Consider the following 5225-nt stretch of genomic DNA (forward strand, 5'->3'; position numbering starts at 1 on the left):
GCTTATATATCCCGGATTTGTGGGCAGAGAAACCAGCAACTCAGAGGTGCCCAGGAGCACAGGCAAAGTCTAGCTGAATTCTCTATGTCTTTTTTATTTCTTCTATATTTTCCATATCTTGCCTTTTCTACATGCTTTCATATGGGCATTTTCTAATCTTGCAGTTCACTGATTCTTCAGCTCTGACTAATCTTCTGTTAAATTATTTTCTGAGTTCTTAATTTGGCTACTATATATTTTAGTTCTTTTTACCTTTTTGTTATTTCAAATTCTCTAGTGAGTTTCTCAATCTTGTCTTCAATTTTCTTGTACATATTGAGTGCCGATTTTTTTTTTTTTTTTGGTCTCTTTGCCTTTTCTAGGGCCGCTCCCCCGGCATATGGAGGTTCCCAGGCTAGGGGTCCAATCGGAGCTGTAGCCACCAGCCTATGCCGGAGCCACAGCAATGTGGGATCTGAGCCGCATCTGCAACCTACACCACGGCTCACAGCAACACCAGATCCTTAACCCTCTGAGCAAGGCCAAGGAACGAACCCGCAACCTCATGGTTCCTAGTCGAATTCATTAACCACTGCGCCATGATGGAAACTCCTTGAGTGCTGATTTTATAACCTTTGTCTCCTTATCTGAGACTCTGTGTTTCTTTGTTGCTTCTCTTGAATTTCCATCATGTCGTTTTATCTCTGTATTTCTTAATTATTTTTACAGAATACTGGATATTACATGTAACATTTTTTCCTTCAAAAAGCTGCTTTATTGATTTCAGTGGTAGATTTATAAAAGTTAAAGTCTTGATCTATTCAAAATTATGATTTACATTATTAACAATGACAACTGCATGTGTACAATTAATACTGCACTCACACTGTACACCAATAAAAGTAAATATCCAAGGAATTCTTCCAAGTTTTAAGATTAAAAACCATAATGCCTTGAAGCGAATAGCGTGATTACACAGGTATTATTTAAAAATACAAATGTTTACAATACCCCTATTCTTTTCATTCCAAAACCTCACTTATTTCATTAACAATCTGTTTAGCTTTAAAAATGCTTTCTTAATTTTCAGTTAACTGACTTAAAATGAATGCTTTGCTTTTTTTAAAAAAAGGATTAACATCATTACAAGTGTATTTAATATTGATCAATGTCTGAAATTTCACAAAGCAAAACAAAACAATCCTCTTAAATATGTATAAATATTTAAATATAGAAAACTTCCATCAATAGTCGAAGCAAGGTGTATTTTAATGGTTGTATTGAAAAGGAGAAATGGGCGATTCATGCCAGAAGATTTAGAAATGAGACTTTTCAAACACTGCCTATGGGACAGCCTCATGTTTTGATAATTTAAACCTAATTTTACTTAGATATATAGAACTATTTAAAAAAGATCACACCCACAAATAAAAAAATTGGTAATTTGTTTACAAAGTGCAACATTTGAGTACAGCAAATTCATCTCAAAGAAACAGAGTATGTGTGGCTTCTCAGCCTTTAAAACTCCCCTGGTTTCCTAGATGGTTTAACATTTAATTGTGATACATAACACAAGAAGCCCATGTAATGAAGCGTTGGCCCCTTAACAACTACTATTAATTAATTCCAACAAAAGAGGGTATGAGACCTGGAAAGTAAACTGTTAGCATTTGATTGATGGGGTACAGACTATGTGAAAAAAAAATGACCTGATACCACTCAGTAATCCCAACACAAATTACTGCTTTGTAATGAATTCTGTATAGTTCGCACGTCCTTCAATAACTGAAGATTTTTCCTGCTTTTTTCTCCAGGTCTTGGTTTGGCAAAGTCCTTATTTATGGTCCCAGTGGTTGCAGAAGAACGGCTGCTGCTATTTCCTTCTTCATCAAGAGTCTTTTTGGTGGTTCTTAACTCCCTCTTTTGCTTCTTTATCTTCTGTTTCTCCAGCTGGACTTGAGATTTTCGAACTTTAGTTATCTGATTAGCTTTTGCCTCCATCCTTCCCACTAATGCCTCCAGTTCACACTCTAGGTTGCTTTCAGTTCAACAGTTGGTGATTCTTGGATAAGTTTTGCAAGCTGCTGGTGGTCAAAGCTCATCTGCCCAAATTCATCTTGTAAGGTCTGTAAGACTTCTGAGAGTTCTTCATTAATGCTGCTGGAGGAGGGAGGCGTTGCTGATTTCTTGCTTTTCCCACCTCGTGAAGGCACTTGCTTTGCCAAAGGAACGCTGTTGTTTACTCGATCATTGCACAAGACTTTACTGTGTTGCTTCATTAGATGCAAGACATGCTGAACATTGGCTACCACAGCATGGCTGGGGCTGGTGGACTTCCCGGCTACAAATGGCATATCACCCAAGCATAATCTATAATGTGGTTGTGCAGCAAAACAGTTCCTAGCACCTTTCTTTTCTGGCGGTTTTGACTTTTTTTAAAATTCTTTTTGCATTGGGGACACATGAAGTTGCCTTATTTTCAAAGATAAGTCCATTCGTTTCTAGGCCAGTCTGCAACTGGGCTGCCTTAGCCTGCATACGTTTCTTTTCCTGTTCTTCTTCGTGGAGTTTGGCTTCCAACTCTTGCATTTTTTTTTTCTGCAAGGGCTTGCATTGTGGTAAGCTTGTTATACTCCTGTTCAAGAAGATCCAATTTTTCAAGCTGGTTTTGAACATGTGTTTGATCATGTTGCCGTTCTCTTTCTAGGGAAACCTGTTTCTCTAATACAGACGTCCTCTCCATTTCTGCATGCTTTACCATATTACGCATGTATTCCAATTGTTTTTCTAAAAGATTACATTTATTTTCTGCAGCTAACAACTGAGATGTCAGTTCTTGATTGTGCTTCGATTCCTCATTCTTTGAATTCTCCCTTTCTTGTATTTGTTCATCCAGTACTTTCTTATATTCGATTGTTTCTTTAGACAAGGTTTTCACACTTTCTTCTGCCTGAATCCTCTCAAGTTCTAAACGTCGAATTTTATCTTGAAGATTCTTCAAAGCAGAAAATATAGCTGCCAGATACAAACATTTATACTCTGCTGTTGCTTTCCGAATAGGCAAATGTAGGCTTATTTGGGGAGCGTCGTAGATCACTATTAAGGAAAGGTTTATCGGGTGGATATATACTACATACGGAGATGAGGAATGGCGAACCATACTTCCGCTAGACTTTGATGGTTCTGCTAAGATGTTCGAGAATTGAGAAGCCGAAGTCTCGGAGACCGACGCTGCCGCCATCTTCGTGCCTGCCTGGCGGACCTCTGCAGTCCCGGGGCGGTCTGGGCGCGCGCGCTGTTCTTCAAGCTTCCAGAATGGCCCGCCAGGGGTGACCCTAAACCAAACCCCTGATGGAAGGGGCTGGGGTGCTGGTGCCCGGCGCAGAAACCCCTGCCACACACCCCCACTGGGACGCCCGCGCTCACGTGTAACATTTTCTAGAAATAATTTGAAGCCTAGGATGATTTTATCTTCCTCCATAAAGGACTGACTTTTGCTTTTGGCAGGCAGCTAGGGACGCTGGTAACCGGGGTAACCGTATCCAATGTCAGAAATAGAGATGATCCAAAGATTGACTTCTTTCCCTTTGAGAACAAATCTACTTCCTGTTCTCCTTTAATCCTAGGCTCTAAATTCTTAACTCACATTGGGATCTCTTCTCTGGTAATACTGTCTGGATTACACGCGTTCATTTCTGAGGTGTTATCACAGAAGATTCTTTAAGTATTCCACAGATGTCTATGTTGGCCGTCACTATTTTGTCCTTACTTGAGCCGGGCAGAGTTAAAGAGGAAGTAGTGCCCATGCCCAGGCTGGGTGACTGTGATAATGATAAATAAGAGTTTTCAAGTCTAAGTGAAAAATCACTGAGCTAGCGTGAGGGCAGGTGGGTTTAGTGTGAAACTCTGTCTTGCATCACCGAGAGGTACTCCCTTTTGTGTAAATTTTAGAGCCCAGAGTCTCCTTTTTATTGACAAAGATAGCACTTTCTTGTTTGTTCACTGGGTTCTTCGGAATCTTTTAAACTCCTATTTGCTTTTTTTTTTTTTTATAAGCACAATAGATAATTATTTTTCACAGTTCCATAGCTTGGGGGTCGGCATGGTTAAATTCTGTGAGCATGCTCTTCTAGGATGCAGACTGCTCTGTTTGCTTGTTTTTTTCCTCTGAAGATCAGGCAAATGAGTCCTGAAGTTGATGTCAGTAAAAAAAGATAGAAAAACAAACAAACAAAACCATTATAGTAGGTGTAAAGAGACACTGAGGATTGTGTTACGTGAACAGTATATTTGTAACCTGTAGCAGGGAGGAGACCTGGGATGATCTTAGTGCAGACACTTCATTTGGTTAGACTTCCAACCAAATAATTTTGTCTTTCCCTGAAATATAAAAAAACACTCATGATCTCATTTCATAAGATGACGTTAGTTAGAAGAGGCAAAATAACCTTCAGTAGATTTTGGAACTTTATTGAAAGAAAATGATAGGGACATGTGATTAATTGAAAATTGAAAAGTAAACGGAGTGGTAAAATTTGGCATTTCCCCCCTCAGTACTAAGTACTTCAATTTAGTATCTGTTTCTGTCCACATGTTGTTTGTTATTGCTACTGGTTAGTCTTGAAAGATTCATGCATGGAGGTTCAGGTTCACATAATACTGAAAATAGCCTTTTTTTTTTTTTTTTTTTTTTTTCAGGGCTGCACCCGAGGCATATGGAAGTTCCCAGGCTAGGGGTCGAATTGGAGCTACAGCTCCTGGCCTACTCCACAGACACAGCAACTTGGGGTTCGAGCCGTGTCTTTGACCTACACCACAGCTCATGGCAACGCCAGATCCTTACTTAACCCACTGAGCAAGGCCAGGGATGAAACCTCCGTCCTCATGGATACTAGTCAGATTCATTTCCGCTGCGCCACAATGGGAACTCCAAAAGCCTGTTAATGTGTCTCTCTCTCCCCTTAGATTGGAAGTTTCTTGAGGCCTGAAACTACGTCTCATCTGTGGTCTCTCAGAGACCAGGGCACAGCCACATTCATTTTTGGAGGTTCTTGGTACATTAAAACATCAAGAAAACCTGAGATAAATTTCCAAAAATTGTAGCCTATTTAAAAATTTTGAATTAACAAATTTCTGCTTTTTACAAATTAAATTATAATGTAATATAGTTATGCTTTTCAAAAAATGACAGAATTTTTAAAAAGAAATAGTGCTAAACAAGGACAAAAAGTTAAAGCTGTAGAATT

General features: G+C 39.2%; 1 pseudogene; it reads right to left on the minus strand.

Moving 5' to 3' along the window:
• Positions 1 to 1116: 1116 nt before the first annotated feature.
• Positions 1117 to 4581, minus strand: LOC125111824 (centrosomal protein of 57 kDa-like; annotated as a pseudogene).
• Positions 4582 to 5225: the final 644 nt, after the last annotated feature.

This window comes from Phacochoerus africanus, chromosome 1 (genome assembly GCF_016906955.1).
Source record: "Phacochoerus africanus isolate WHEZ1 chromosome 1, ROS_Pafr_v1, whole genome shotgun sequence".
Lineage (NCBI taxonomy): Eukaryota > Metazoa > Chordata > Mammalia > Artiodactyla > Suidae > Phacochoerus > Phacochoerus africanus.